Source organism: Ambystoma mexicanum, chromosome 4p, assembly GCF_040938575.1.
Source record: "Ambystoma mexicanum isolate Mex_15411 chromosome 4p, UKY_AmexF1_1, whole genome shotgun sequence".
NCBI classification, from domain to species: Eukaryota; Metazoa; Chordata; class Amphibia; order Caudata; family Ambystomatidae; genus Ambystoma; species Ambystoma mexicanum.
Window position 1 is genome coordinate 300,399,781 of NC_090927.1, and position 26,723 is coordinate 300,426,503.

General features: G+C 43.8%; 1 protein-coding gene across 7 annotated transcripts in view; it reads left to right on the plus strand.

Annotated features, from left to right (window-relative positions):
* Positions 1-26,723, plus strand: part of ITSN2 (intersectin 2) — a 2,589,317-nt gene that overhangs the window by 161,372 nt on the left and 2,401,222 nt on the right. For 5 of the 7 annotated variants that reach the window (XM_069605851.1, XM_069605856.1, XM_069605854.1 and 2 more), the window contains exon 2: positions 3,343-3,466. The exons of the other annotated variants lie outside the window; for them this stretch is intronic. The gene's annotated coding sequence lies outside the window, so the exon portion shown is untranslated. The remainder of the gene's footprint in view (positions 1-3,342; positions 3,467-26,723) is intronic. 7 annotated transcript variants of the gene reach the window in all.

A 26,723-nucleotide genomic window follows, 5' to 3' on the forward strand; every position in this document is an offset into this window, starting at 1 on the left:
AACCAAACCTGTATATAAGGGTAGTAATGTTGTAATAATGGCAAGGAGGCATGTATCACATATGCAACAAAAGATGTCTGCTATGTGTACAACTACACCAACATATCGAAAGATCCAAACGAGAACAACTTTTGGAAAAAACTATTCTGCATTTTATGTATTAATTAAACACTTTATTTTACAGACCGTATACTTTCTTCCCAAAATTTCAAAACCGGTCACAAAGTTTCACATTTACGACCTGTCATCTGTGGGATCAGTTCATTGACAGAACCCTTTTCTACGTTTGCAGATGTAGATCTCCACCCTATGATTTACCATGCAAACATCATGCACAAGTCGTACAATGCATGTTCTCAATGCAAAGCTCAATACCTGCGTGTCTCTATGGAGGTTCATTCTCTATGTACGTCAAATGACCATAGTTTCTCTATCACGTCCATAACATACTTTGCACAGGATGAAATATGTGGCAAGTTAGGGACTACATATATTGCCGATAATCTGGGAAGGCTCATCGACTGAAAGTATGGCACTTTCATACCTTCTTAATCACAATCTGTTTGGGGTCACTTTAACAACATAATATAGTCCAGCCAATAGAGAGTTTCTCGATATGAATCTGGCCATCGCTGACAACCAGCTTGAAAGTGAAAGATTAAAAAAAGCAACTGAAGTCGGTTCCATTCTTAACAGCACTAGTAGACTTCAAAGATGTGTAATTTAATAAGGTCCCTAAAGGAAAATTATTCTGAGCGAAGAGTAACTGCAGTAAAAATCAAGAGTATGTCAAACAAAAGAATCGATCACAACTAGATTTTTACAAAGAAGATATATAAGAAACATGATATTAACAACGAAATTAAATACACTGCAGCCAAATCCAGAACCGATTTATTAAATCCCAAAATGAAAATCTGTGAAAGCAAACCAGGAAAGGTGGTCAGATTTATTCCAGTAAATCATGCAGGCGTTACGAAATATATTGTTGACCAACCTAACATCCAAACAATAAAACAAACCTCAGAGAATCAGAAAGCTGAAACGTACATTTGAAGGGAACAAATCTGAAGGCCATTACTTGGTTATCCTGTAAATCAACATGCTTCTTTAAATGTGGATTCGGCAAAGTCTTCCCATTTGCATTGAGCAAAACTAGGTTCAAAGCATATACTGAAATGTATTACAAAATAAAATGTGTTAATTGTAATGCAACTTACTGTGTACATGTGATATTTTGTATTTGTGATGTATATGCATTGGCAACACAAGCAGGATGCACAAGAACAGGTTAATAAACACATGTAGTCTATAAAGAAGTCAGGATATCGACCTCCTACTATCTGCTCACTGATGCAAAGAACATTTAATAGATATTACAGGATTTAAATTCTTTTGCTTAGAACAAGTCCTATTTGTAGCAGATAGTGTAAAATGGGGCAGAAGGGGGCAAACCTTTAATCAAAAAGTGTAAGGACCTAATTAAATTCCGATATGAAACTGTTCCATTTTCTGTAACTAAACGAACTGCATTATATAGTTATGGATCATGTTTAATCCCCTTTACATTTGTTGCGCACACAATAGCTAAGTGCATTTTAGTTCTAGTACAGGTCACATAATTTCCACTAGCCATTGGCTGGTGATAATTGACTGCTGGCGTTTAAGAAATTGGGTGTCTGTATGTGCATGATTTCGAGATGGCGACTAACTTTTTATGACTTTTACACCCGAGTTATACACTAAAACATTTGTTCTGCACACACGATTAACGTGAATGTTTTAAAGCAGTTTCACGCTTTCAGAACGTTTTCAGGGGTGCAAATTTCGGGTTTCATGCTGCTAGCGTGGTATAAAGTCACTCGCTCCCCTCAATTCTCCACATGCACACAGCACACCCTTTCTTAAGTGCCAAGAGTCGATCACTATACAATGGCTAGTGGCGAGTGCACATTTTGTGGCCCAATTATGATACATTTAGTACTAAACACAGTAAATGGCTATAATTACTAGTTAAACATGAAGAGACTTGGGTCTGGTTTAAAACTTTGTTGGTGGAGTTCAGCTGAGCAATTACATGCATGTGATTAACTCATGATATGATTGGTATGATATGATTGGTTATTTATAACACACTTAATACCCAGAGGATTCTAAGCGCGGACCCGGGGCTCAAACCTGTGTTGCTCCGTGTCGTCTTGCTTGCAAGGCGAGCCCGTTGCCCCTGAGCTATCCTCCCGAGAGAATAACTTATTATTCACTTTAAGATTCCATACCCCTATAACTCAAGAATATGGAGAAGAACATGGCCACAATCCTAAGGTAGTAGATTGCCTTAGATTGGAATATCATATGGTTAGTAATGCTTAACAAAAAAGCACTACATTAGATTGATCAATCAAACAAACGTATATCGCGCACAAACCAATGCTCATTAATGTTCAGTGGTATTTGTGAAATGCTATTCAGCAATATATTGATTTAATGACTCCAATAACAAAAAAACGTAAGTTCTATAAAGAAAAGAAATCGCAGTCTCGCTAATGGCGCTTACATTATAGATTGTTTTGCTTGACCGAATAAACGTGTCGCATATAAACACCACATCTGACACCAATGGCCAGTGAAATTAAATATTTTTCAAGCTAATATTCCAGGCTGCCTAATACAGCTTGAAGATACAGAATACCTCCCCACCATTGTGGCTCCTTTTGTTGGAGCTCCTCGTTTTATAACTAGGATATTTCTTTCACTCTCGTTTTTCTTTGCTTGCAGGACCTAACTACTAATTGTAACAATTCATGCAAAAACGAAACTTTTGCATCATATCAAATGCAATGAAATGTTTCAAAGGCAACCAAAGTTGAAACAGTTATATATACCCATGATGTTAGTCCTTGCTACACATGAGCATAGAAGAAACAAAATAAGCTTTTGATTATTCTTGCTTCTTACTTTATAACAGGGTTTCCCCATACATATTTATGTTCTAATAACTGCACACTTCTACTTATTCTAATGCATTACACACAAACTAGTGAAATCATTTTTAAAGTACAGAAGAGAAAACCATAGCTAAAGTGTAGCTCTACATTATCAAACCATAAGCAATTTAGGTGAAAGTGTTGCGCAGCGAAGTCCACTTCAGGCTTGACTGTATATAGAGCATCGCAAATAAAATTAAGAATATGCAATGCAACTTCAATCAAACAAGCACTAATAAATGTACTGTTGAGTTAGAATACCACTCAGATATAGATCACAAAATGGTCAAAGGAATTTACACTTTGTATTTGTTTTGCATCAGTCATGAATAATATACAATTCCCTTTGAATTCACAGTTGCGCTGTTGGCCTCGATAAAGTGTTTTTATGAGAAATACGTTGACCACAATACTCTCCTGAGGATAAACCGAGAACCCCCAAGAGCCACTTCATTGATCATTGTATATTTTTGCCCAAAACCGTGAGTAAATCGATCTCCTACATATGTAGCCACACACTGTATTAAAATGTTATCTATATTTATCATATTTATCTTCCTGGTGTTTCACTCCCTTGTTTAGACTTATTAATCAGTCTTCCAAAACTGAGATGGTTTCAAGAATTTCTGGTTGGGAAGCCTTGCTGTGCTGCACTGTGCAAAGCCATTGAATAAACTTGTGATGTAGCTAAGCATCAAAGACGTCTTTCAATAGTGGGAAGTTGAAGGATTCAAAGAAATGTTCCAGTTGCTTTAGAGAAGCTGTGCTCTGCCTTTCAAAATGCACATTACAAAACTCACAGAAGAGAAATTGGATAGCCGAGGCATAGCTCCATGTGAGAAATTCTAATAAACTAGAAAGGTTGCATTTACTTCTGATGCTTGCACAGGAACTGCAACAGACTTACCTAGAAGAAACGTTGCGTTATATTGGAGAAAATGTGAATATTACGGAATCGTTGGAGCGCGGCACAGTGAAAAATACAGTATCCAGTAAAAATCTTAAGGAAGATGTCACCAGGGGGCGACATTTCCCCAAATTTGCATCCTGAATACAATCAAACGCTTTCCCCAAGTATTCTAGAATTGGTGTTTAGAATCATAAATGACACCCCTCCTAGAATATTAGAGGAAAGTATTTTAGGGGCCACGGGGGAAAGAAAGTAGACTTCCTGATGACACTTTGCTGACAAAATATACACATGGAAACGAAAATACTTTTATTTAGTTGGAAGAAATGATTCATTTACTTGGAAGAATATTAACATTCTCCACATAGTTAGTGCCATTGGTTTATGGTAGTGGTTCAAACAGTGTAGCAACAGCCAAGGTTCTTCATGAAAACAGCAGGTCTGTGCATCACTGCATTGTATAGGGTGTTGTGAGGGGTCAGAAATGTGAGCCGGACAACTTGGTAGAGGTTTTTCATAAGATGCCATTTTGTAAACTGAAAAGGGTTTGACAAACGCCTCACTATCCCTACCCTGACAACGATATCCCTTCCTATCAAAATAAACTAAAGGAATCACTCTAACAAAAGGAATCTATCCCTCACGCTTATTAACAAGGTTATATATGACAATTGAAATATAATATAAATAAGTTATGTACGCTATAAACCCGATGACTGTTTCTCCTTGTAACCTGGGTGAGATCTCCTTCCACAGATTCAAACAGGAGTTTCAATCAACAGTTCAAAATAGCAAACTTCCATCTTGCAACAAAGTTCTAATGATAAAGTTCTCCTTGCTCCAAAAAGTCTCTCTCGCTTGGACTTCGACCAACAATTCAAAATATTCAAGAAGTCTTGATAACTCCACTTGTAGCAGAGTTCAAGGCAACTTCTTCATAGGAAACAAAAATACTTCCACAGTTAAATGCTTTTGTCAGGATAGTTGCACAGCAGTTCACAAAATAATGTTGTGGTCTTGCCACTTCTTCTGTCTTTAACCACACCAAAGTACTTCTATGACTTCTTCCTGATCCACTCACCTGCTAGGACTATAACTACAAAGTCCTGTGCCCTGGTATACTCTCCTGCTAGGATTAAATGAAAATCTCCCAAAACTACTACAGTACCTCTGTGGAACAGTTTACTTCTAACAATTTAGCAAAGTCTTTTGACTTTCAACATCTGTTTTGACTACTTCTTCTGGAATACCTGAAACACATTTCTGCTGTTTGTTCCACACTTGTAATTGCCACATACAGTGCAGGTTATGCTCCTCTCCCCTGAATACTCTCTGTAAAAAGGGCAGCTCTCCTGCCGCTCCGGTTTTCCCACTCTTAGAGCAACCAAATGCTGATAATGGCTTTTTCTCACACTTGCTCTTTTGCTTAGACAATGCGTGTTTAGGCCATTTCCAACTATTGTTTCTTTCTTACTGTGGCAATAGGGTTTATAATCAACTTTCTTCTTAATTTCCCTCTTTTGGCTTTGGCAATAATAGCTCTTATTAACTTCTTATAATATTGCCTTTTTCTTGGCTTTGGCAATTACTCTGACCTTTGTAAGTATAATGATACCTCTCTTGTCTGTTCCCAAAGTTCTTATTCTTCCACTTTAGCTTCTTTTTATCAGTTCGGTATTCAAAGTTAATCCTGCCACTTCAATTTCTTTACATCAGTTTGGTAGTCAAAACAGTTCGATCTGTTCAGCGGGCAATCACGGAGCATTCCGGGGTCACACAATGCTAGTGAATCCACTGGTTGTTGCATATGCGTCCGCTCACTCCGCTGCCTCTGGATCTTCTGCTTTTCCAGCATTGAATCCTTTTATGGATGCACATGCTTTGAATTTTCCATGCTGACTTTAATATTATAGCTTATAGTAAAGCTTTTAGGCTCACTTTAGTAGCTCATCAATGTCCTTTTGGGTGCATTCTGCCCCCAACCAATGGAACGTAGAGTATCTAGCCCCCACCCTGGAGTCCATCTTCAGATTCGAACCGTACATCGTGCTGAGGAGTACTCGAGACAGTTTCTGCTGAGAAAGTTCAAATCCTTGAAAATACTTCAAGAAACCTGTCGTCTCTGAAAACCCAACATAATTTTTCAACAGATAAGTGGCTTTTTACTAGGGGAATGGAAGAAAAATGGAAATCCCTTTTTAAGGCATGCCAAACATGTGGCATTAAAAATGTGTATGTGCGGGATAGACATGCTGAATGCATATATTGTCTCTACCCATACCATATACAGGAAAACTGTGAAATGTGTGCTACTTTTAACACAAAAACTCTTATGGAGAGGAAAAGGAGATCAGCCCTATGGTTAAACAAAGGAAAGTACCCCCCTTCAGAGGCATAATCCTTCAGAAGTACGATGGACGACAGGGCAGACAGACCTCAACTTCTCAAAAGGTGTCAGAATGCACCAAAGTATCAACTGAAAAGGATACAATATTCAAAAGGATACAGGAGGTAGGGTCTTCCGGATCCCTGTTCACCCGACTTGATAGTCGTGAAGTCAACAAAGACCTTCCAAATGATACAACCCTCTGGCTGATAAAACAGGCAGAGCGATGGATCACTGGAAAGGGCGTGGGTAAGGTATAGTAATCCAGCCTAGGACAAATTAAAGTATCATGAATAACTGCTCCAACCTGAGTATGATGAGTTAGATAATGACAGGAATGATTACACTGACCTGTATCTCTGGGTAGAACAATCCAGAAGTCTCTTGATGGATTTGAAATGAAGAACAAAACGACAGGGAAGGGAAAATTAGTAAGGGAGACTTATCCCGGACGGAACGAGGCTCACGCTAGATACGGGTTGAATTCACCACAGGATAGCGTCCAAAGTTCAGTTCAAAGTCACTTCCAATAATCCTTGAAAGGCTTCCTTCCCACTTAGGGATCAATCCTTCTGTTAATTCCACAGATGCAGGAGTTAGAAGAAAATAGCGTTTGAAGACAACGTGAGCGTGTGGATTTACACGCGGGCAGGAATCGCGCAGCCTGGGCCAGCCGCGTGTGAAGACAACGTGCGCGTGTGGATTTACACGCGGGCAGGGTTCGCGCAGCCTTGGCCAGCCGCACTTGAAGACGAAGAGCGCGTGTGGAATTTACACGCGGGCAGGATTCACGCAGCCTGGGCCGGCCGCACTTGAAGACGAAGAGCGCGTGTGGATGTTACACGCGGGCAGGATTTACGCAGCCTTGGCCAGCCGCGTATGAAGACAAAGAGCGCGTGTGGATTTTACACGCGGGCAGGATTCACGCAGCCTGGGCCGGCCGCACTTGAAGACGAAGAGCGCGTGTGGATTTTACACGCGGGCAGGATTGACGCAGCCTTGGCCAGCCGCGTATGAAGACAAAGAGCGCGTGTGGATTTTACACGCGGGCAGGATTCACGCAGCCTTGGCCAGCCGCGTATGAAGACGAAGAGCGCGTGTGGATTTTACACGCGGGCAGGATTCACGCAGCCTTGGCCAGCCGCGTATGAAGACAAAGAGCGCGTGTGGATTTTACACGCGGGCAGGATTCACGCAGCCTTGGCCAGCCGCGTGTGAAGACAAGGAGCGCGTGTGGATTATCACGCGAAGGGATAGCTCCAGGAATCAGCGTGTGGCGGAACACACGCTATCGAAGGCCCAAAAGTAGCTGTAGGAATATACCAGGATGTAGATCAGAGGTTCAGCTACACGACGCCAATAGAGACGATCAGAAGCAGCGAGTGAAGCTTCTACGCTGCTTAAATACGTGATACCGTAGTTCACGTGACGAAGCAAAAGTCACGTGAAGTTAGCGACGTGAAAAGTGTAAACGTCGTTTTCCCGGTAACGTATCGAATAGCCTCCATTTGGAGTAGAACGGTCTAGCTGTTCTACGAGCGTAGCGTCCAGCATGCATGACAAAAGGTCCATGTCAGAAGAAAGATTGCCTTCTCTTTCAAAAAGGAAAAAGTAGGGCAAATTAATAAAAACCCTCCGTCCGTCGACTACATCGCTGACGAGAGAACCACCTGAGACTAAAACCCTGTCATCGACGGGCGAAGCAAAAGACAAATCAAAATCCGGTCACAACCATCTCCTCGACCATGGTCCAGAAACCCTCCTCGACACCATCCTCATCGTCGACAGCCCTGTCGACAGTCAGACCAGTTGCTACCAAGTTCTCGACAACAGCGTTGACGGCATGCCCTTCGATGTCGACCTTGTCATCGAAGAACCTACCGACTAATCAAACTGTAATGGAAACACTGACAGCAATGTTGACGGTGCATACAATATCCCCTACACTGTTGAAATCTCCAGAAGTGATGCCATCGTCGACGACTGAAGCAACGATGAAGGCTACTGAAAAGTCCTTGTCGACGGACACACGAATAATTGTAAAACACAGCGAAAAGGACACTGGAAAAGCAAAATTGGAGATTTCAGTCAGATCAACACAAAATTCACAATTCCAGTGGAAAACCACTCAAGTCAGATGCCAAGAAATCACAGGCTGCTGAAAGCTCTGTAATGAGAGGAGAAAGACCAATAGTTCTAAAACTGCCACCCAAGAAAACCGATAATCAACCCATAATACCCACAAACAGTCAATGATCCTTGTCCCGAGTCTCCTCAATACTACCTTAGCAAATATTGGAGCACCATATTGACTCAGAATTTGAACAGGGATACTCACCCCTGTTCTCAGATGAGGAACAGTACTCACCACATGAGGCACCCCTAAGATCTCCAAGATTAAGACGATCACTGTGACCTACGGATCCAGGTCTACAAACGCCAGTAGACCTGCCCCAGCCGGTGGAACCGCTGCTTAACCCGCAATCTTTATCGCCGCAAATATTGTCCACACTGCAGTCTCTAGTCCAACAGTTGGAGAAGAGATTACCTTCTGGGTAGTCCTACCCACACATGCCTGAGGATATACCTGGTCCTTCTGGAATACCTTGAAATTCTGCCCAAGAATATCACAAGGACAGGGAAACGGTCACGCTAATGATACACCAACTAGGCATACAAGATCACCACCAAAGGAGCCGACTGTCATGCCAGTTATATATTGGCAGAGAAATAGATCGGGAAGTCTGGTGAGAACACAGGGTTCTTCCCCAAGACCATTGCAATCGCCACATCGTGACCACAAAGGGGGAGAACTCCACTCGTCGACCATGGCGATAATGGAAAACAGACAGTACTACCTCCCACTCTCTACAACCAGACTGGGAGGACACAGACATGGAACTAGACCAAGTATCTGAGGAACCGACTCAACAGTCACCGCCGGACGAAATAGGCACTTTCCACACTAATGTGCAAAAGGCATGCAAGGAATTTGGTCTGATTCCCTCCTAACAGGAGGATTGGTTTCTTTTTGATTTAATGCAGAAACGTAGAAAAGCAGTGATGTCCACCCCCATTCTAGATCGCCTATGGGAAGAAGCACTGCTGTTAATGAAAAGACCTTTCTCAGAGCCAGCATTAAAAGGCCGCTTTGAAAAGAAATTCAGAGTGTCGGAAATGTCCCGGAAATGCCAGACATTTCAATCAACCCCCGACTCAGTGATATCAGCGGCGGCAGGTAGTAAGTTTTAACACACAAGGCCAGGAGTGTGCGGTAACTCCGGATAATGACAGCAGGAAACAAGATGCTTTTGACAAGAAAAATGTGGCAACGGGTGCAACTACAGTTAAGGCGACAAATTCCATGGCAATAATCTCCAGGTATGACCGTGAGATGTGGGACAGAATCGCTGCACTAGTGATACACTTGCCAGAGGACAAACGTGAACAAGCCTGGGACATCCTGCGAGAGGGAGAAGGCGCATCAAATTATGCTTTCGACATCACAGTTGATATAGGAAAAACTGCATTCAAACAAATCAGCAACAGGGTTGTTTTACGAAGACAATCATGGCTAAAATGCACCAATTTCAGACCAGACATGCAATCAGTTATTAGACATGACTTTTGAGGGGGCCCCAACTTTTTGTCCCAAAATTGACCAGGTACTAAAAGTGAAAAGGGCAGATACCGCAAGGTCGTCAACTACACTTTTCGCTTGTTTCGAAGAGTCTGGGGTCGATCAACAACTGCAAACAGGGGTGGAAAGTTCTACTAACGAGGGTCTTCCTGTTCTCAGACCTACTACCAAGGATATAGAAGATCCTATCTTTACAGACCAAAGGACTACAAAAGTGCTCTTAAGGAGACATCCCACAACAACTACCTTGAGAGGTAGGAACAGAGACAAGCCTGACTCCCATTGCTTCCGATTCCCCACGTTCAAACATCAACAGGTGGGAGGAAACTTGCAGTACCATCTGCAACATTGGGAACAAATAACCACACACAGGTGGGCTATGGCTATTATATCGGCAGGACATATAATAGAGTTCAGCGGAAGACCACCTGCGACTCCATCACGGTTACAACAGTAACCGCACTTAAACATCCTGAAAAACGAGGTGGAAAAACTATTGATAAAATGTGCAATTGAAAAGGTACCAAAGCGTCAAAAGGGCAAGGGCACGTATTCCATGTTGTTTGTAGTCTGTAGTCTGGAAGCCAGACAATTCCTTGAGACCAATTTTAGACCTAAATGGTCAGCTTAACCGACGTTTTAAAGGCGGTAAGGGAAAGCAACTTCCTGACACCACTCTTCTCCACTCCGCTCAACAGTGGTTTAGTAGTGCAGCTCGTCCTCCACAGGTAACAGCAATGGACAACAGCCTTCTCAGCAGAGTGACTGCGCACTCTTCTCTGAAAATCACTTGATGACATTATACCCTCCTACTCCTCAATATATCAACTCTTTATGATGCTGTGAACCACCTCATACTAGTGCAAAGAGTAATAAAAAGCAAATGGGAATTTAATGAACGGCCCTGGACTGGATTACAAACTACCTTGAATACACTGCAAGGATCAAAATAGGACATTTCAAATCCTCATCGATATTCTCCTTTCATTGTTGGGTGCCCAAAGGGTCCATCTTATACCCATGGCTATTTAATGTGTGTATTAAACCTTTGGGCGTCATCGACCGGTTTACTAAATTTTCTCACCTGTATGCAGATGGCTTCAAGGTTCTTGTGAACATGGAACCAGAAAACACCCACCTTACATATTACTGAAATCCTCCAGAGAATATAGGACTGCACCAAAGATATTTGTCTTCGATGCATTAATGCAGAGATTTTCTAATGGATTGTGTCCTCCCACATATTCCTCATCTTTGATGTTTGTCTTCCAGATTGAGCTGCTTCGGAAAAAAGATTTCTCAACAGAGGGCACTGTGCGGTAGCGTCAATGACTCGATGTCCCTGAAAGGCCTCCGTCTGATAGTCGACGTCATCCGCATTATATGCAGCACGTGCAGCGCCCGTTGGCTTCTGTTCAGTTTTTCCGATGCGCTTTCGCTTTGAGAGAAATTACGGCATGCTTCAGTTTGTTAAATAAAACATCATGTCTTCATCAACGCACAAGACGGGTTTTAAGAAATGTCAGGATTGCGGGTCGGAGATGTCCATCGCCAACCCCCACTGCTTTTGCCTGTGGTGCCTCGGCACGGAGCATCGTACGAAGGAGTGCAAATCCTGTAAGGCGATGACTGACAAGGCTCTGAGAGAGCGCAAATGTAAATTGACGGTGGATAGAATTCCAAAATCCCCTTCTGTCTGGAAAAAAAGTACTTTGGATGAGTCAAGAGATTCGCCTCATCGAAAAAGATTGAAGAAATTTCGATCAAGAAATTGTGTGCGTCATTCTTCATCTTCCAGGAAGGTGAAGAAAAGACGTCATATGTCTACTTCATCCTCGAGTGACTCCTCACCCGAGAGAATAGCATGTCCAACTAAATCCGACTCCCCAACAAAATGGGAAGGATTTGAGGGAGATAATGAAAATCTACGAGCGAGAAGCCCCTACTCCCTCGAAAGACCATGTCCCAGTCGCTCTGCATAAAGACGACAAGGGAAAGTCTAAGGCTAAACCCTGTGCACCCTCGAGTCTGGGACGCAAGCCTGACTAACATCAAGAGCCTTCAAAGCCTCGAAAGAGTGAAAAGGTGTTGAGGATCTTGACGAGTCGAGTGCCCAGCCCTTCAAGTGTTTTGTTGAAGACATCTTCGAAGAAAACAAAATCTGTTGCAGCAACGGCCTCGACGTCGGAACCTTAGGCACCCATATCGAAGCCATTGACACCCAAGTCGAAGACTTTGCTGCCATTGGCCTCGAGGCCTACTCCGAAGACTTTTTCGGAGCCATTGATGGCAACACAAGAGAAATCTTACAAGCCTCTACCACAAAAAGATTTCTTTAAATCTCTTTCTTCACTCTAAGAAGAACATGGACCATCTGATGATGATCAGACACAGTTTGGTCTTCAATATGGCAATCCATAGGTGCCAGATGAGTTTATTTCAGATGAATCTAGAATTAAAGATCTCTATGACAAACTACAAACAGCCAGTGGAGTAGATACATATCCTGAGCTGGAAAGCCAGATCCTGCAGATCCTGCAGATCCTGCAGATCCTGCAGATCATGCTGGCAACTCGTATAGACAATTGATGAGAAAGGTAGTAGAATATTTGGGATGGAGTAGACCTGCTCCTCCTTTTTAACAGGATGACGTGACGGACATATTAGACCAAGGTCCACAGAGGGATCCCATTTTGCCATTCCGTATTGCTTTGCAAAAAGTGTTAAAACAAATTGGGAAACCCCAGATTCTATTCCTGCGGTTAAGAGTTTTCCCAAGAAATCTAGACTGTCAAGCAGTGACTCAGATTACTTAACCAAGCATCCGACTCCAGAACGTTTGTTTAGCGGACGTGGCTGCTTCGATCACCAATCTGCCTACCCTACCATTCCTACAAACAGCAATGATAAACAGGTGGACGCTTGGGCGCGGAAAGTATTTACTGCCGGTAGCATGGCCTTGAAATTGGCAAATGCCACCTGTGCTTTATCTAAGTTTTTCATTTATCCTGTGGGATTGTGCAGCAGTGGCCGCTGACCACATCCCCGAAGGGGAAGAGAGAGAGACGACTTCCTGGCTATCGTCAAGCATGGTAAGGAGTCGATGTGTGAGTGCCTCAAGTCAGGTCTGGATACTGCAGATAGTATTGGCAGATCCATGGTGACTAGCACTGTGCTATGCAGATTTGCGTGGCTGATGAAAGTCTGGAATGGCTACAGACCTCAAAAGCAGTGCCTAAATCTCTTAAAGCCGCTATTAGACAGCCTCAACATTCCTACTCCAGTATGTCATCTTGGAGGGGTAAGTCCTTTCGTTTCTACTCCTCAATTGGAAGAGGACGAGGACAAGCCAGTCAGAGGACAAAGATTTCCTTGTGGTGGATGAGGAAGAGGTGCTAAATCAGCCTAAGCAGCGGCAGCTTTGCCTTCAGCCGCTGCTTCAGCTGCCTCAAAACCACTGAGGTCTTAATCCACAAGACCCCAGTGGGAGGCAGGCTCTCGCAGCATCTGAAAGAGTGGCAATACATTACTTTGGATGCTTAGGCACTGGAACCGGTAGCCCAGGGTTACTGCCTTCCTTTTCCAAAAAGGCCCCAGGATCATCCATCGGGGGACAGCTCATTGAAAATTCCAGATCTGCTCCTTATGCAGGAAATGTTGACCCTGCTAGAGAGATGCAATAGATACTCCCCAGATTTTCTAATCCCCAAAAAAGGACCCAGGATTGAGACCCATCTTGGACTTAAACAAGTTCCTCAGGAAGGACAAGTTCAAGATGGTTACCCTTTCTCAGATCCTTCAGGCCCTCCATCTCCAAGACTGGATGGCATTATTGGACCTTCAGGATGCTTACTTTCATGTGCCTATCCATCACAAGCACAGAAAGTACCTGATGTTCACAGTTGGCGTTTCGCAAGTTCATTTCGAGTTCTGGCATTTGGGCTGACCTCTGTCCGAGGGTGTTCACCAAGTTGATGTCGGTGGTGGCAGCGAGTCTCAGGAGAGGGGGGGATTCACGCCTACCCATAACTGGACGATTAGCTGGTCAGGGCTAGTTCTCCCGGACAGACCCTGGAACATTGCAGCGTGACTTGCCACTTTCTCCACATACTGGGCTTCTCCAATTACAAGAAGTCAATTATGATACCATCTCAAAGACTCCAATTTATTGGAGTAGTCCTGGATGCCTACTGGGGGGGGAAAAAAACTCACATTCGGCAGATGGACACCTAATTTCAGAGTGCCCAGAGTCTACAGGCCTTCAATTTTATTAAAGCATTTTTTTAGGTTGCTCGGCCTTATGGTTTCCTGCATTTTTCTGGTGCCAGAGACTTGCCTGAGAATGAGATCCCTCCAATGGGCTCTCAGGACTCAACGGTCCCAATTCTTAGGCAGGATGTCAGACCTCCTTAAAGTTCCGAGCAGAGTTGCACAACACCTTCTGTGGTGGGTCTGCGAGGACTGCATTCTGAAGAGAGAAACATTTTGGCAACCATGGCTGCGGATAACAGTGACGGATGCCTCACTCATGGGGTGTGGAGCCCACACCAACGATCTGACAATCAACTGTTGCTGGTCTCCATCAGAGTCCAAACTACACATCAACCTTTTGGAGCTGAGGGCAATCAGACTAGCGCTTAAGGCCTTTCTACCCTGTGAACAGGGAAAGAATGTCCTGATAATGACTGACAACACAGTAGCCATGTACTACCTCAGCAAGAGAGGTGGTGTAGGGTCACCACCACTGTGCAGGAGGCAGTGCAGCTCTGGTACTGGGCAATTCAAGAAGGAATCTCACCTAGCCGGTGAGGAGAACACAGCGGCGGATGCTCTGAGCAGGCAGAGCAAAGTCTCCTACTAGTGGGAACCTGCTCAGAAAGTCCTTCAAGAGATCTTCACCCTTTGGGGAACCCCTCAAGTGGATCTGTTTGCAACCAGTGTCAATCGGAAGTATGAGTTCTAGGAGATGCGTTCGTGGTGGACTGGGAGTTTCTACTTCTGTACGAGGTTCCTCCAGTCCCTGTCATTTCTCACGTGATCGGGAGGTTGAGAAAGTTCAGGAAATCCATGATCCTAATTGCTCTGAATTGGGCCAGGAGGACGTGGTACCCAGACTTTCTGGACATGTCCATCTGCCCTCCGATATGTCTTTCACAACGAGATGAGCTTCTCTCATGAGAGGAGGGTCAGGTTCTCCATCCAGAGGTCTAAACACTCAGCCTTCGCGCATGGTTTCTGAGAGGCTGAGGTACAAGGATTGGGACCTCCTGGAAGATATAATGGAGATTTTGCTTTGGGCCAGAAGGCTATCAACAAAATTCTTATACCGCTGTTGTTGGAACAGGTTCAGCAGCTGGTCTATGGATAAGAATGTGGATCCATGTCCGTGTGATACACCCACAGTGTTAACTTTTCTACTTCACTTAGCAATTCTGGGCGCCAGATCACAGCAGTAAAAGGTTATCTGGCAGCACTTTCGATTTTCAAGTGCTCCTCAGAGGAAACCTCATACTTTAAAATCCCTTTAATCATTCAGTTTCTTAAAGGACTCGCTAATGTGTTTCCTCCTACTCCCTTTCAGGTCACTGTTTGGGATCTAAATCTTGTATTCAAATTCTTAACATGCATTCCTTTTGAACTCATGCATTCATGTCCATTAAGACTTCCTTCACTAGAAACTGTTTTAGTAGTCGCAATCGCATCTGCCCGCAGGGTGAGCGAATTGCAAGCACTGTCTTGTAAACCTCCATATATGGTCTTCCACAAGGATAAGGTTATTCTTAAAGTAAGTCAAAAATTCACCAGGGCGACCCATTATTAATTGGATATAAAGGTCATAAATTGTGGTTAGCAAAACCTAAACCGACTTAATCCAGATGGATTATTCTGGCTAGCCAAGAATGCTAAAGACTAGCTGGTGAAGATCCCCCAGATGGTTTAAGTGCTCATTCAACCAGGGGCATGGCAACCTCTTCCGCTCTTCAGAGAGGAGTACCTATTAAAGACATTTGCGCGGCAGCCACATGGTCTACCATACATACCTTTTGTGAAACATTACTCCCTGGGCACTCCTACTACTCAAGAGGGAGCTTTTGGGAAAGCTGTCTTGCACTTGGTCCATGATAACTGCTAAAGGCAGATATCAATTATTTTCCCACCTCCAAGACTATTACTACTTTGGGAGGCTATCAAAGATGAGGAAGGAACATCCAATCGAAAGAACGTTACCTGGGGTAAGTAATTTGTTCAGCTTTGGGTTATCTACACCTGTTTCACAACCATTCACATGGCCACCCCTTATGCAAGCAGCGTCTATCCTCTGAGTCCAGTCGAAAACCCGAAGAGTTTTTTAACCATACATGTTCACCACAACCTAAAGTTGGCTCACTGGCTTGAATCCCACTTCCAACCCCACAACAGTAGTAAGAGTGTACCATATCTTGATATAAATCACAAAATGAATTTTACCAGAGCCCTGATCCTCTCATGACTCCACTAATGTAATAGCCTCTATCTGGGATTAAACAGAAAATCACCTGAAATAATTACAACTAATCGTAAACAAAGCAACACTTGTCCTGAGTCTGGAGTCTCAGGGCATACCTCCACTGGCCTGAAAGGGCTCAATTTGTTCCTCCCAAGGAGATCAATTATTCTCCAAGTTCTGTCCCTCATTTCCTGTTAGTTGTAAAATGGCAAGCCAAACTTATCTGAACCCTCACGTAAACAAATATATCCCAAGGAGACTGTTGATATGAACCAGAGTTGCCTAATATCAAGGTTCAAGAGGCGTACACAAAGTGAGATCCCTTGCAGTGATGAAACAAACTTCTGTGGCACCTGCAATCCGAATACCACCCTACGCAATTAATACATTGCTGTATTTGGAACTTTTGTTTTTACAAGGAAACGCTTACCTGCCTTTCACAGCACTGCGAGCAAAGACTAGCTCTTGCTGTGCCCTTGTTGCTTCCCGGAGGAGGTGGAGCTAAGCGACCACACGTGACTGATCACATGACATCACCTGGCCTCATATTCAGCCACCCTTGCGGCGTTAAGCCCGCCAGGGTAAAGGGCGCTGACTGTTGTGCGGCTGTTAGGCGCTGGAGGCCACCCCCCCCTACTTGCGGTCTTGTTTCAGGTGTGCATAGGTTGGTGGCATCTCTTGTTCGCATTCCCACTGGGTAGCGGAGTTTAAGGCCCCACGACATCTTCCGCTCCTACTTGTAAGTAAGATGCAACCACGCACTTTGAAAACTGGTATGCCTCTTGCAACGGGCTCCCTGGCGGTTAGAGGTCAAAGAATATTACTAACCCCGGTGCCGCGGCAACGCGCAGCAAGCATGACATGCTCCACCCCTTGTTCGTGGAAGTCAAAAGAAAGAGGTATGGCTTCTCCAAATTTGGGAAATTGTAAAGACATCCGTATATTTTGGAAAGAGGCCAGAGAATAGACCATTACTAGCACAGTCCTGGGGTCGGACCAGTTGCAAACTGGAATAACAGGCGCGAGTGTTGCAGGTAGTACCATAACGTCAAGCGCAACACTGAAAACTTGTAAGTCAAACTATCCTCCCCCGGACAGGGTAATACCCCCAATCCCTGAGCCTGAGGTTGTTCATATATCCCTCTCTGAAGGATTGTCAATTTCAGATAGTGCCCTACTAAAAGCAATCCCCTTAACAGCTAAATTACCATAAAAGAATATTATAACTTGCCTGAGTTCAGAAGTGGCAGTTAAAGATTTAGACCCTGAAGGTACTGCCTTTTCAATACAAGTTCTCCCAGATAATATCTCCAAATCCCCAGTTTTGTTTGATTCCCCTGAAGAGGGGAACAGTAGTTCTGCTTCGAGTGTCTCCTTCATGCAACCAACACCTAGAAAACCTCCAAATTTGCTTCAAATGGCCACAGAGTCCTCTAGTGAAACGCAAAATGGAAAGCTACTTGAAGTAACATTGCACGCCATGAATATGGCAATTCAGGCATTGCGTAAATTAAATGAGTCCATTGATTATAAACTTGCTAAACACACCACTAATATGGAAGACATACGAATTTGGCAAGAAACGTTTGAACAACAACTTACCAACAGACTCCTATCCCGGACTCCGACTAAAAAACCGAAAATACCTGGGATGGCGGTCGCTTGCCAAACCCCTAATGTCGGCAAATCCCTGGGGCCTGGCAAGCTAAAAAAGACACTCATATCTCCACCATATATTGAAAAAGTCATACTTGAGATAATGGAGCCGGGCCATGTTCCGCAAAACAAAAAATCTGCAGTAGAATTAGTAGCTAGCAGTAACTAGGAAGCTGCTTCTAAAAAGAACTACACCATCTTTAAGGCAGGTAAAGCGGGCTCTCTTTTAGAAAATAGTATTAACAAACCCGTCAAAAAAATCAAAGAATGAAAAGAGGGGGCTGACAGCAAGTACTACGCAGTTTTTTAGGGCTATTAATCTACCTCAAAAAAGTGCAACTTCCGCTTGTCAGGCGATAAAGAAAAAATATAAACAACAAGCATTAGCGAAAGAGAATAAAAGTCTGATGAAAGTCTCAGTTGGTCAGATGTCATATGCTCCATTAGATGATCTACTGCAGCACATAGACATCGGTAATTCAGATTCTTGTCCTGAATCAAATGATCAACTGGATAAAAGTGTTACAGCGATGGGCCATAAAGTGGGAGCGATTGCATTGGCAAAAGCCCGTGATTTAGAAGCAATGAACCAGCATAGACTGGAGATACGGAAAGCTGTGGATGCTTATATGATTAGCCATAGAGCACTGGAAGCCAACAAACCAGGCATAGTGAGAGAACGGCAAATGCCAACTGCTGAGAGAGAGAAGATCGGAACCAGGCTGTTTGAGGGAAGGGTTCATGAGGGCAAAGAAGAGTCTAGCCATAATATATATAATGGTTCTGAACCTCTAAATCCTTGTGGCCCCCTTTTAGCACCAGCATCGGCGCTAAAAACAGCTAACATAATGAACAATGACTAAATAGCAAGCAATTCGCACATGTCCATCCACTAAAGTTCTAAAACAGAATTGAAACAGTCCTGAGAACCATTGAAGCTAGTCATAATCGTACAAGTTTGAACAAGCCTCAGTTGGGGGAAAGGAAAAATGAAAGAAATGAGAAATCAAATCCTGACCTCAAACTAGGATTGAAACGTCTGGCAACATATTCTTTGACACTAGCATGCCGCCCGCCCCCTGGAGATCAATATGATCTAAACAGGAGATCGGTAATGGCAATCTTCTCAGAAATAACAGAGTTAGAGGACATAACATCCTCTGATATTGACTGTGTAGAATTTACTAAAGATGGAAAGCTCAATTCGGTTCGACTCTGGCTAAATTCCCAAGTCGTCCAAAACGTAATATGGTCATCAAAAAATGCTTTATATAACCTGTGTTTTGAGTTAAGCCCTGAAATAACCACCAATATAAAACAAAACGTTGAATTAAATCAAGTGATTGCTCATAGAAGATATGCAGCTCAAGAGAAGGAGGAAAACTCAAGACAACAAATGCCTAACACTTGTCAATGTAAATGCTCCCAAAAACCTTGTTAACTAGACAGATCAAATCGACAAAATTTAGCTACACTTTCAAGTTGGAACACAAGAGGGTTTGCCCATTTACTCAACAATGATGATAGTAATTTAGGGTCTATAGACATCATATTATTGCAAGAGACGTGGTTGACATCAATTCCGGTGTGGGATAACCATGATATCTATTTAAACCCTGCATTTGAACATTCCTCTGGAAGACCATCTTCGGGGCTTCTAATTGCCATCAATTCAACAAAAGTAACATTATCGGAATTATGGGCAATGCCAAACAATCAAATGCTCATGGTTAAGGCGATCATTGGGTATACTGTTTATGCAATTTTAAATATATATTGGAATAGCATGGCAATAACAGAAACTAAATTTTATCATGACTTGTCCACGCTTTTGGATTTAATTGAAACTGACACCACAGTATCCTATGTAGTAATGGCGGGTGATCTTAATATTAACAGTTGGGAAAGTAAAACGCAAAGTGATAAACTTAAAATACATAGATGGAAGTTATTCACGAAACATCGAAATCTCCATATGCTTAATGGGACATTCAAAACAGAAATGCCACCTCATGCCACGTGGAAACGAGGGAGTAATCTTTCCATAATAGACTACATGTATGTAAATGACAACTTATTTTCAATTGTAGTGGGTTTTGAGGTGCTGCACTCAGGAAAAAAGTGAACACAATATTTAGGCAATGACTTGGGTAAACGAGTATCAAAAAACAATTTGCAATAATACGCAGCAAGGAAACCACCTTTGTGTCAATCCTTGGATGAATCTCCTTAGATGGTCTGAGGAGAGTTTACAGCACTTTAACACATTTCTGACAAATTCACTCTCTAGGGAAGTGGGGAGCAGGGGCCATCTGGGAACGGAATATAGTAATGCAATACAACTTTTCCAGCAGCCCAAATCAACATTTGTCAAGTTAAAAGCTAAACCTCATCTACCTTCATTTGATCCAGAATTGAAATTGAGAAAAAGAGCATATCGTGCCGAAGTGAGGCGTATAGCTAGCAACCCTCCAGATCAAAAGGCGCTTCAACTCAGGAAGGCTAAAATTCAATATGTAAATTGGGTAAGACAACATCGAGCCCAATTGTGTCAAAATGATGGTGCCAACATACTGAGCATTTTAGCCACTAAAAATACAGCAAAAATGTGGTCGATCATTAATCGGGCAACAGTTGGTTCACAGGTAGCAATCCAAGCGAATGCAGTCAATGAACAAAAATGGGTACAGCACTTTACAAAACTTTATGCCTAGAGGTTAACACGTCCATGCACAAATTCAACTTAGAATTTGATCAAGAGGACATATGGCTCTTGATCAAATCAGCAAGCAATTCAAAGGCGTTTGGCCCTGATGGGTTATCTAACTACCAGCTGAAATTGCAACAGGAACTTTGGACATCTATATTGTACAACATTTTCATAGCCATAAACCAAGAGCAAGTGATCCCAAATAGTTGGACGCATGCCATAACTGTGCCCCTATTTAAAAAGGGAAATTGTCAACTGCCGACTAGTTATCGACCCATTTCACTGCTTGATGTCCCTGGTAAAATCTATGGAAGACTTTTATTGAAAGAACTAAACAAATGGACTACAGCTCAGCATCTAAATTATCCATTTCAAGCAGGCTTTGTGTCAGGCTTGGGCACAGTGCCAAATATCTTATGCCTAAACTTAATAAAACAGCAATACGCAGAAAAGAGCCAACCATTATACCTGGCATTTATCGATTTTCATGCGGCATTTGATTCGATTGTCAGAACTATGCTATACAACAAAATGTAAAAAACATAAGTGTCCTGCTTCCATATTAACTTTGGTTATGCTACTCCATATGAATACCACAATGCAAGTACGTCGAACATATGGGGGCCATTTATCAGAAATAATAGCTACGAAGAGAGGTCTAAAACAAGGATGTTCTCTTGCATCATTTTTATTTAATTTTTTCATTCTGGATATGGGTGACATATTCACTAGCACGATCTGTGACGCACCAAAGTTAGGCAACCAAAAAATAAAATATCTACTCTATGCCGACGATCTGGTAATTATGTCTCAAATCCCTAGTGGGCTGCAAAACATGCTACAAGCTCTAGATGCATACACCAAAAGGAATAACATGATCATAAACATCAATAAATCACAGGTGGTAGTATGCAAGCCGAGACCATCTAAAAACAAAAATAAAACAAGAAGGCCCATGGAGAATTCAAAACAGAAGTTTGACTGTAGTTGATCATTACAAATATCTAGGTATAATTTTTTCAAACACAATTAACCAAATTCACCACAGATGTGAACTAGAGTCTAAACTTCGAGCTTTAACATCACAAGCTAAAATATTAGCATTCAGGTTTGGGACATTTTCACTTAAACATGTCCTGTCATTTTATCAAATGAAAGTAACGCCAATTCTAATATATGGCATGGAGGCCTTTTGTGTGATTAAAAAAAGAGGAGTGGAACAAACTGGAAGCCAGTTTTTGGAAAAAAGTATTGAATTTGCCCCACTGCACCCCGCTACCCCTGATCCGATACGAATTGGGGTCACTCTCTCTGTATTCTCAATTGTTATGGAAAATGTGTTCCTTGTTACGCAAATGTATACTGAGTATTCAAATGCATAATGTGTTGAGCATAGTAGCCAAACATCTATTATCAAACTACAGCACACTATCAAAAATCTGGTGCAAAATAACATATTGCTATGACAGAAGCATCTATTGATTTGGAATTATTAATGAACAACCCTGGGAGAGCAAAAATCAAACTCTTCCAAACTGATTGGATTCAGAATGCAGAGATTTGTAAGCAATATAAGGACTTTGATACATCATTATTTGGGACAAAAAGGTATAGACAAATGGCTGAATATCTGATTAAATGTCCCTCATCTCGTATTCGATGTCAGTATATGCGTTTTAGGCTGAATTTGTGGCATACGCGCGATGTATTGGTGCGAAGGAGAATAATTCCTAAAGAGTTAATACATTGCCTTTATTGTTTAAATGATTGTGAACCCAAAACACAAACGTTTACTGGTGCTATGTCCTGCCTTGAGTGCGATTCGCAAAAAACTTTTTCTAAGAGTGTTTGATTTTACGGCACACTTAAATGTTCAGGAAATTTGGCAATTGGTTTTTTCATGCCCTAGAGTATCGGTAAAAGCAGCAATTGTTCACTTTTTAGAAATCGCTGTGCCTGACCATAGTCAAAGCAAGAAGGATAAAAGTGAATAATGATGTTTTTAATTTTAAGTGTCAATTTAATCATAGTTTTATTATAAATGAAATTAATTGAAATGAAATTAATTGTAATTAAATTAATTTTATGTTTACATATATTTGAAAAGTTGTTATGCAACTAAACAAATTAATTTAAAAAAAAAGAAACCTGAAACGCTGGCTCACTAACCTCAAATCTTCCTACTCCTACGTCCCGTCCCCTTTCCTCCATACTTGTGGGACATTTCATCCTTTGGAATGGGACCGGAGCACTTTTAAAGCATCAAAAATGAAAATGTTTGTCCTTCTTTTATTTTTCTGCTGGGCTACCGCACGTGACCATAGCCCCCCCCCTCCTGAGCTCTGCCCCGTGCATCGCCCTTCAGTCCTTTTCTCCGCGCGGTCGGTGTCGAATGCACTAGCATTACAGGGGAGATTTTTCTTCTTTGTTCCCTTGTCCTTCAATCTTGCTCCAGTTCCACAGTCCTCTCTTTTTCCGTCTATGCCAGAGCATCCGGGATTCGTGTCCTGTTCATCCTGCGAACGTCGCTTCGCGAGGCCAATCCCAACTCTTTGCCTGGAGTGCCTAGGTCCAGACCACTGTTGGAACGCGTGCTTCTACAGTGACTCCCTCTCTGTCTGGGCACTCTGTCGGCTTGTCAGATGGGAGGACGTTTTTCAACGTGTTGCTCCTCATTTACAGCTCGTCATTGAAGAAAAAAGGAGATGGCCGGTAAGTTCCTTTTCAGGGCCGGGGTAATTCTTCCCGGGGTCTTCTGCGTCTGGGAGGGGCTCAAGCAGATCTATTACAAGGGATATCCCTGAGGTGTCACGCAAGGGATCTATGAGGCGCACTGGAGCATCCTCAGAGGACTCCTTGAAAGGGGCTGTCAAGACCAGATCTTCATCCGAGTTTCTACCTTTAGGGGCTAAAGTTGGGCCCAGTTCTTCTGGTGCTGTTTTTACCAGGTTCAGCCCCGAGATTTCCGCTTCTCGAGACTAAGTGCAACTAGTCGCGACTCAAGGTCCCTCTCAAGGTGACTAAACTTACCAGGGTTACCCCTGAGGTTCCCCTTCTTGGGGCTATTTCTAAAATTGGCAAGATTGAGGGGCTCACTTCGATGGTCCTGGCTTCGGGGAGTGACTCCGAGCCTCCTCACACTCAGACCTGTGGTGGAACCAATGCTGCTGAGGGGGCACAGAAGCCAGTCATGCACCATAAGTCTTCTCATACCCCTCTTCTGAGGCTCCCCTTTTTGAGGCTAACTTATCAGCAGGCCCTAAGGTGTCCCAGAAACACTCTCTAGATATGCTAGCACTGGCTCTGCCGAGGTTCCTTGTCAAAAGGCTAAAATGGCACATAACACCCCTGACTCCCCTGTGGTGACCACTGACACACTAACACCTGTGACGCTGTTTGCCTCAGGCGTTGACAAAATGACGGTCCAACCCATGCGGTCCACAGCAGCCATTTTGACTACCTCTTACACTAACGTTCACCACGGCTGGTGCTGAGGGGCCTGTTTTTGGGGAAGAGCAGCCTTTGCCATGTTTTTTTGACAATAAGAACCCGTTCCGCCCTCTAATGGATTGGCGTCCTCGGACTCTGCTGCCGCGTACTGACTCGCTCCCTCCTGCATCTGCGCCTTTGATCTACGTGGATCCGGCTGGTGGTGGACCATGCTGGCAACCACCCTCTTTGCATTCCTGGTGGTATGCCTCTTCTGAGCAGCCTCTGCCCACTACAGCGCCCAGACCCTCATCTTATGCATTTTGAACCCATGAAGGCATACTTTAAGATTTTATTTAAGGAAATGTATCCTAAGCTGCCTGAACCAGTCCCTGTTCCATCAGTTCCTATGCTGATTCCAGTAACTCCACCTCCTCCTCCACTTCCTCCTCTGCCTCCTCTTTCCTCTGTGGAAAAAGACTCTGGTGGCTCTGCCAGACACCACTTCAGGACCTGAGGTGCCACGTGCAGTGGACCAGTCATCATCTTCTGTTTCACTGGATGAGGACGAGGAGGGCGACGATCCGCCCAGCTCTGTTCGAGCCCTTCACGACTGGGTGCTGGATATGATGGCGCTGCTAGACATTCCAGTACCTGAGCCCCCAGCTCCACAGGAGAGGGTACTTTCTGAAGCCTTCACCTTGTCGGCACAGGAGCCCACCGGCCTGTTCCTTCAGAAGGACATCCTGGTCGAGACCTGTAAGGTATCGGGAAAACCTCATACCGGGCAGCACCTAAACAGAAAAATAGACGTTCGTTATAAGCTTCATGCGTCTGAAGAGATATCTTTGTCTTCAAACCTGCTCCCTTCCTCGACTGTGGTGGCAACAGCTACGCTCTAGTCAAAATCGGCCTCTACATCTTATTCTGCAGCGTCACAGATCCTTTCCAACTACGTCAGGCTAATACTGAGCTTATGCTGGCTGCTGCCAATGTGAAACTTTGGAAAGCGCTAGCTGAGTTCCAGGAATGCATTCCTCTGGATAGGCTCGAAGACGTCAAGTGTGGCTTATCTGACGCCAGAGTTCTGGCATAGGATCTACTTGAGGCTGCGGCCCATAATGTAGACCCTTCCGCTTGAGGCCTTACGGTCGCGGTTGACATCTCCCATCAGGCGTGGCTGCATGCTACAAAGTTATCAAAGGAAGTCCAGGACAAGGTGCTTGACCTCCCTTTCAGGGGTAAGGAACTGTTCCACGCCTCCACGGACGAGGGACTTACAAAGACCAAGGCCAGTACTGAAACTGTAAAGTCATTGTCAGCCCTTGCGAAGACTCCTGCTAAGCCACCTTCCACTCGGAGGTCGGGGTCTCAGTCAAGGTCCTTCTCTGGCTTCAGCGGATTTCAGGACGGTGGTGCACGCTGCTCTGATGCTCCAAATTGCTGCCCCTGCCGTAAGCGGCAAATGCTGGGCAGCCGGTTTTTCTCTCGGCCAGCGGTCTCCTCCTCAACGGGAGGACGGATTTGTCTCATCTGGAGGCATGGCAGACCATCACCAAACACAGATGGGTTTTGTCAGTCGCTCGGGCTAGCTTTTGGTTGCCCCCCAGCCCCACTGCTAACTCCCCACCCCAACTTCCTACCCTCCTCCAACAGACTGTGACACCCTCCCTCAGAGCAGAGGTACAGAAGCTTCTAGACCTCAGCAGTGGAACCTGTTCCTCTCAGGGAGCAAGGGGAGGGGTTTTACTCACATCTGTTCACAGTGCCCAAACTAAACCAGGCTGGCCTGCGCCCTATCCTCGACCTCTCAAAGTTCATTCTCTTCCTACCCATATTCAGGATGATTACGCACTGCCAGATAAAGTCTTCTCTGCGGAAGGGCGATTGGCTCAGCGTGGTAGACCTTCAGGATGCATACATGCATATTCTGATCTGGAGTCTGCATCGGAAAAATCTGCGGTTCTCTGTGGGAACGCACCACTTCCAGTATCGTGTGCTTCCTTTTGGTCTCAGCTCAGAACTGTGTGTCTTCTTTACGAAGATGATATTGGTCATTGCAGCGTTCCTCGGACTATCAGGAATTCATATATATCCATATTTGGAAGATTGGCTTCTGTGCAGTCCTTGCCCACAAGCCTATGTGATCAATCTTCAGTCACTTCTTCAGCTCTTGTTCCGGCTCGGGCTGTCGGTAAACTGGCAGAAAACTTCTATGACGGTCTCTCAAGACCTGATCTTTCTGGGTTTCCGTTGAGACACCCTCAGTACCAGATTCTTCCTGACGAAGGACAGAATTGCAGACTTTTCAGCCATGTGTCGGCTCTTCCAGCAGTCCTCCCATACGTCGGCCTGGTTGTTCCAGAGACTTCTGGGCCTTATGGCCTCTTGCGTGTTAGCTCTACCTCTGGCACGCTTGAAAATGAGACGCACTCAGCTTGCTCTTTAGAGCTGCTGTCCCGGGCTAAGGACCCGGATTCCAAGATAATTCCAGTCCCATCCTGCATGATGGCAGATCTTC